This window comes from Oncorhynchus nerka, linkage group LG28 (genome assembly GCF_034236695.1).
Source record: "Oncorhynchus nerka isolate Pitt River linkage group LG28, Oner_Uvic_2.0, whole genome shotgun sequence".
In the NCBI taxonomy this organism is placed as follows: domain Eukaryota; kingdom Metazoa; phylum Chordata; class Actinopteri; order Salmoniformes; family Salmonidae; genus Oncorhynchus; species Oncorhynchus nerka.
This window is the reverse complement of record NC_088423.1, coordinates 26,377,793-26,385,063: the sequence shown is the minus strand read 5'-3', so window position 1 is coordinate 26,385,063 and position 7,271 is coordinate 26,377,793. Positions and strand designations below refer to the sequence as shown.

Genomic DNA, 7,271 nt, shown 5'->3' with positions numbered 1-7,271 from the left:
GTGCAGAAAGCCAAGAACACTATCAATACACAAATGGAATTCAGAACAACAAGTCAGATATGAATCTGTTAGAATCTTTTTATTGAGGATTTCATCGTTTTTAATACATTGGGAGGTCTGATATCCTGAAAACCCTAATATTCTGAAGATCATGTTTTAAACTGTTAAAACATTACTAAATTCGCACATTCCGGGAAGAAAATTAATCAAATGTCCCCTTACATATCCTCCTGTCCCTTATAATCTATTTAAAAGCTACCACTATCTACTGTATTCCTGTCACCCTCACCAAATGTGTTCTCTGAGAGCATGAGGCTGAGAGAGTGCTTGGTTTCTTAGTTATTCTTCTGTAAAGCAGTTCGGTACTGAATGCGTGTGTTTTTGCGTGCGTCAAGGAAGGCAGTGGCTTGACGTCAGACTGCGTCACGTCTCCTCCCACTTTCCCTTCTGTCCCTCTCCTTTCCTCTCTCCTGCTCTCTTTCACTACCTTTCATCTTCCCTCCCACTCACCCTCTCTATGCTCTCATCTGTCAGTATTGTGCAATACAGAGCAACTCAATCGAAGTCCAGTCTAATAGCAGTAGGGAATAGTGATGGTCTCAGGCAGGTTCTAGGGAATTATTATTGCTACAGATGAATAGGACAGAGCCCATTGTCTGACCACCTATATAATAAAGGGCACTATAAAATGTAATCTCTCTCTGTACATCTCTAATTCTAACTATGAACCCCTGTGTACATTGGTATACATTCCTATAAAACAGTATATATCTTTTAATCGGTGCCTGGCTGACTTTACAAGGGTGTCTGTCCTTGAGCATGTTACACTGTCCTGATACTCTGTGCAGCTGTCACCTAATATTACACTCAGGTATTTTCTTCTCATGCTTATGTATTGCTTATCAGTTTTCTATACACTAGAACCTCCCATCAAACTACATCTCCACGTCAGCCTGGTCTTTCATAATCACAGGTTTGCGTCATGCTCCTGTCTGCATCAAGCTGAGTACCTAGCCCAAGGCGTTGTCCTTAAATAGGAATATATTCTACTGGGAAAGCAGTAAGCAGTGCCCTTCATACACCCATCTCCTGTGTCACTGTATAAACCAAACATCCCTAGCCTCCAGGCTCCTGTATCTGCAGCCTCTCATCCCAGAAGCTTAGCCCCCAGCCCCCTGTGTTCCTATGCCCTTGCGTGTCCCTGGAGGGGTCTCTTCAAAGAGAATAGTTAACCTGTTGTGTTTGCATCTGTAGTAATAGCATGCATGTGAGAGTAACACTTCACTTCATCATGGGGATATACACAGATAGGGTGTTACAACTGTTACCTACTGCAATGTCACACTCATGGTGACTGCTTTATGTCATGGTGATATGGAGATGGCACATTTAGTGTGTGTGTGTGTGTGTGTGTGTGTGTGTATCTATATTATGATGATAAAGGAAATGATATGGCAGGCAGGAGTTGTTCTAGGTACATGCTGTTAAAACAACCTATTCATTACAGATGACCAATTAATCACCATATTATTATACATCATTTTGTTTTTGCATCTTTTACTTTGGGTTTTGTACACCAGCTTCAAACAGCTGAACATAAAATATATTTGGTTTTGGAAAAAATCTCAAAGCAGTTTAGATGGTACAATGATGCTCTACACTACACCTGCTTGTTTTGTCACAAACTGAAATTAGGCAAACTATTAGAACGCTAGCAAACAGGAAATGACTGAACAATTGCTGTTAAAACAACCTATTCATTACAGGTTACCAATTAATCACCATATTATAAATCAAATGATCAAATATCATCCAATCATCATAAATATGTCAAATCATCATATTATCTAATCATAATAAAATACCTGTTCAAATCTAGGTAACACGCAACCTACATTTTTGGGATTGTGAATATTGCATATCCCTTCTTTATGCTGGCAGGTATGTTAGTTATTATATGGCTTTTTAAAATCTGGTAAAAAGTATTGACTAGGAGTCAATTGACTTCAATGGAACTAAATGTGTGTGTGTGTGTGTGTGTGTGTGTGTGTGGTGTTTTTGCTTGAGACAAGACTGTTTGTGCATAAAAAAAATCCTCCGGTTGCCACATGGGACAAAGAAATGACAGACTCCTTTAAATCAGCATAAAGTCCCTGTGGTTGTAGACATTGTGCTTGTTCTCATGGCTGGTGTGTGTTGGCTGTTTCTTCCTTATGTGTCATCAGAACACTGGCAGTGTGGATGGCATTTATATGGCAGGACTCCTATCAACCACAGTTGATTGACTGATAGAAGTACTCTATTCTATGATAAGGACAGTTCCCTGTGCAGAAAGCACTTGGTAATAAGAAACGATCATCTGATGGTAGAAGACAGAAATTGTTGTCTTCTTGGTTGAGCAATAAAAAAGATTTAGAAGATGGCTCAGATCTAGACTTGCTATTTCCCTCTTATTTTTCTCTTCATTTAGTTTATTCTTCTTCTTCCTCTTCAGACTCCACTAGCACAGTAGAGATGGGTGGCTGAAAGGTAACTCAACAGAAACATACAGTAAAGTCAATTAAAGTCATAATGTTTCCGTAGTCTGTTACCCAGCCAGCCTGGAAACACAACGTTGAATTTCATTGAATTCATTGAATTCTACATCGGGCATAAATGAGCGTTTGGTTCGGGAAAGTTTCCTCTCACGACCTCTACGAGCCAGAATGTTGAATAAAATTATATTTTAACTTTACCGCTTGTCAATGTGGTCGGTCCTGTTGCAGGTAGGAATATGAGTCAATATATCTTCAGGAAAGTATAATTACATAAACTTTGTGTTGCTAGTGCGTTCAGATTTCTTACGGTTGGGTCTGGGGAGTGGACAGAGGGTATACAGGGGTAGGGTTGGGTCTGGGGAGTGGACAGAGGGTATACAGGGGTAGGGTTGGGGCTGGGGAGTGGACAGAGGGTATACAGGGGTAGGGTTGGGTCTGGGGAGTGGACAGAGGGTATACAGGGGTAGGGTTGGGTCTGGGGAGTGGACAGAGGGTGTACAGGGGTAGGGTTGGGTCTGGGGAGTGGACAGAGGGTATACAGGGGTAGGGTTGGGTCTGGGGAGTGGACAGAGGGTATACAGGGTTAGGGTTGGGTCTGGGGAGTGGACAGAGGGTATACAGGGGTAGGGTTGGGTCTGGGGAGTGGACAGAGGGTATACAGGGGTAGGGTTGGGTCTGGGGAGTGGACAGAGGGTATACAGGGGTAGGGTTGGGTCTGGGGAGTGGACAGAGGGTATACAGGGGTAGGGTTGGGTCTGGGGAGTGGACAGAGGGTATACAGGGGTAGGGTTGGGTCTGGGGAGTGGACAGAGGGTATACAGGGGTAGGGTTGGGTCTGGGGAGTGGACAGAGTGTATACAGGGGTAGGGTTGGGTCTGGGGATTGGACAGAGTGTATACAGGGGTAGGGTTGGGTCTGGGGAGTGGACAGAGGGTATACAGGGGTAGGGTTGGGTCTGGGGAGTGGACAGAGGGTATACAGGGGTAGGGTTGGGTCTGGGGAGTGGACAGAGGGTATACAGGGGTAGGGTTGGGTCTGGGGAGTGGACAGAGGGTATACAGGGGTAGGGTTGGGTCTGGGGAGTGGACAGAGGGTATACAGGGGTAGGGTTGGGTCTGGGGAGTGGACAGAGGGTATACAGGGGTAGGGTTGAGTCTGGGGAGTGGACAGAGGGTATACAGGGGTAGGGTTGGGTCTGGGGAGTGGACAAGGGGAAAAAGGGGTAGGGTTGGGTCTGGGGAGTGGACAGAGGGTATACAGGGGTAGGGTTGGGTCTGGGGAGTGGACAGAGGGTATACAGGGGTAGGGTTGGGTCTGGGGAGTGGACAAGGGGAAAAAGGGGTAGGGTTGGGTCTGGGGAGTGGACAGAGGGTATACAGGGGTAGGGTTGGGTCTGGGGAGTGGACAGAGGGTATACAGGGGTAGGGTTGGGTCTGGGGAGTGGACAGAGGGTATACAGGGGTAGGGTTGGGTCTGGGGAGTGGACAGAGGGTATACAGGGGTAGGGTTGGGTCTGGGGAGTGGACAGAGGGTATACAGGGGTAGGGTTGGGTCTGGGGAGTGGACAGAGGGTGTACAGGGGTAGGGTTGGGTCTGGGGAGTGGACAGAGGGTATACAGGGTTAGGGTTGGGTCTGGGGAGTGGACAGAGGGTATACAGGGGTAGGGTTGGGTCTGGGGAGTGGACAGAGGGTATACAGGGGTAGGGTTGGGTCTGGGGAGTGGACAGAGGGTATACAGGGGTAGGGTTGGGTCTGGGGAGTGGACAGAGGGTATACAGGGATAGGGTTGGGTCTGGGGAGTGGACAGAGGGTATACAGGGGTAGGGTTGGGTCTGGGGAGTGGACAGAGGGTATACAGGGGTAGGGTTGGGTCTGGGGAGTGGACAGAGGGTATACAGGGGTAGGGTTGGGTCTGGGGAGTGGACAGAGGGTATACAGGGGTAGGGTTGGGTCTGGGGAGTGGACAGAGGGTATACAGGGGTAGGGTTGGGTCTGGGGAGTGGACAGAGGGTATACAGGGGTAGGGTTGGGTCTGGGGAGTGGACAGAGGGTATACAGGGGTAGGGTTGGGTCTGGGGAGTGGACAAGGGGAAAAAGGGGTAGGGTTGGGTCTGGGGAGTGGACAGAGGGTATACAGGGGTAGGGTTGGGTCTGGGGAGTGGACAGAGGGTATACAGGGGTAGGGTTGGGTCTGGGGAGTGGACAGAGGGTATACAGGGGTAGGGTTGGGTCTGGGGAGTGGACAGAGGGTATACAGGGGTAGGGTTGGGTCTGGGGAGTGGACAGAGGGTATACAGGGGTAGGGTTGGGTCTGGGGAGTGGACAGAGGGTGTACAGGGGTAGGGTTGGGTCTGGGGAGTGGACAGAGGGTATACAGGGGTAGGGTTGGGTCTGGGGAGTGGACAGAGGGTATACAGGGTTAGGGTTGGGTCTGGGGAGTGGACAGAGGGTATACAGGGGTAGGGTTGGGTCTGGGGAGTGGACAGAGGGTATACAGGGGTAGGGTTGGGTCTGGGGAGTGGACAGAGGGTATACAGGGGTAGGGTTGGGTCTGGGGAGTGGACAGAGGGTATACAGGGATAGGGTTGGGTCTGGGGAGTGGACAGAGGGTATACAGGGGTAGGGTTGGGTCTGGGGAGTGGACAGAGGGTATACAGGGGTAGGGTTGGGTCTGGGGAGTGGACAGAGGGTATACAGGGGTAGGGTTGGGTCTGGGGAGTGGACAGAGGGTATACAGGGGTAGGGTTGGGTCTGGGGAGTGGACAGAGGGTATACAGGGGTAGGGTTGGGTCTGGGGAGTGGACAGAGGGTATACAGGGGTAGGGTTGGGTCTGGGGAGTGGACAGAGGGTATACAGGGGTAGGGTTGGGTCTGGGGAGTGGACAAGGGAAAAAGGGGTAGGGTTGGGTCTGGGGAGTGGACAGAGGGTATACAGGGGTAGGGTTGGGTCTGGGGAGTGGACAGAGGGTATACAGGGGTAGGGTTGGGTCTGGGGAGTGGACAAGGGAAAAAGGGGTAGGGTTGGGTCTGGGGAGTGGACAGAGGGTATACAGGGGTAGGGTTGGGTCTGGGGAGTGGACAGAGGGTATACAGGAGTAGGGTTGGGTCTGGGGAGTGGACAGAGGGTATACAGGGGTAGGGTTGGGTCTGGGGAGTGGACAGAGGGTATCCAGGGGTAGGGTTGGGTCTGGGGAGTGGACAGAGGGTATCCAGGGTTAGGGTTGGGTCTGGGGAGTGGACAGAGGGTATACAGGGGTAGGGTTGGGTCTGGGGAGTGGACAGAGGGTATACAGGGGTAGGGTTGGGTCTGGGGAGTGGACAGAGTGTATACAGGGGTAGGGTTGGGTCTGGGGAGTGGACAGAGTGTATACAGGGGTAGGGTTGGGTCTGGGGAGTGGACAGAGGGTATACAGGGGTAGGGTTGGGTCTGTGGAGTGGACAGAGGGTATACAGGGGTAGGGTTGGGTCTGGGGAGTGGACAGAGTGTATACAGGGGTAGGGTTGGGTCTGGGGAGTGGACAGAGTGTATACAGGGGTAGGGTTGGGTCTGGGGAGTGGACAGAGGGTATACAGGGGTAGGGTTGGGTCTGGGGAGTGGACAGAGGGTATACAGGGGTAGGGTTGGGTCTGGGGAGTGGACAGAGGGTATACAGGGGTAGGGTTGGGTCTGGGGAGTGGACAGAGGGTATACAGGGATAGGGTTGGGTCTGGGGAGTGGACAAGGGAAAAAGGGGTAGGGTTGGGTCTGGGGAGTGGACAGAGGGTATACAGGGGTAGGGTTGGGTCTGGGGAGTGGACAGAGGGTATACAGGGGTAGGGTTGGGTCTGGGGAATGGACAGAGGGTATACAGGGGTAGGGTTGGGTCTGGGGAGTGGACAAGGGGTAAAGGGGTAGGGTTGGGTCTGGGGAGTGGACAGAGGGTATACAGGGGTAGGGTTGGATCTGGGGAGTGGACAGAGGGTATACAGGGGTAGGGTTGGGTCTGGGGAGTGGACAAGGGAAAAAGGGGTAGGGTTGGGTCTGGGGAGTGGACAGAGGGTATACAGGGGTAGGGTTGGGTCTGGGGAGTGGACAGAGGGTATACAGGAGTAGGGTTGGGTCTGGGAAGTGGACAGAGGGTATACAGGGGTAGGGTTGGGTCTGGGGAGTGGACAGAGGGTATACAGGGGTAGGGTTGGGTCTGGGGAGTGGACAAGGGGAAAAAGGGGTAGGGTTGGGTCTGGGGAGTGGACAGAGGGTATACAGGGGTAGGGTTGGGTCTGGGGAGTGGACAGAGGGTATACAGGGGTAGGGTTGGGTCTGGGGAGTGGACAGAGGGTATACAGGGGTAGGGTTGGGTCTGGGGAGTGGACAGAGGGTATACAGGGGTAGGGTTGGGTCTGGGGAGTGGACAGAGGGTATACAGGGGTAGGGTTGGGTCTGGGGAGTGGACAGAGGGTGTACAGGGGTAGGGTTGGGTCTGGGGAGTGGACAGAGGGTATACAGGGGTAGGGTTGGGTCTGGGGAGTGGACAGAGGGTATACAGGGTTAGGGTTGGGTCTGGGGAGTGGACAGAGGGTATACAGGGGTAGGGTTGGGTCTGGGGAGTGGACAGAGGGTATACAGGGGTAGGGTTGGGTCTGGGGAGTGGACAGAGGGTATACAGGGGTAGGGTTGGGTCTGGGGAGTGGACAGAGGGTATACAGGGATAGGGTTGGGTCTGGGGAGTGGACAGAGGGTATACAGGGGTAGG

The 7,271-nt window shown here is 51.6% G+C and overlaps 1 protein-coding gene across 1 annotated transcript in view; it reads right to left on the bottom strand.

Moving 5' to 3' along the window:
• Window positions 1-59: 59 nt before the first annotated feature.
• Window positions 60-7,271, bottom strand: part of LOC115113059 (metal transporter CNNM4) — a 35,914-nt gene continuing 28,702 nt past the window's right edge. Inside the window, 1 exon segment of the mRNA XM_065012731.1 lies at window positions 60-2,522. The gene's annotated coding sequence lies outside the window, so the exon portion shown is untranslated.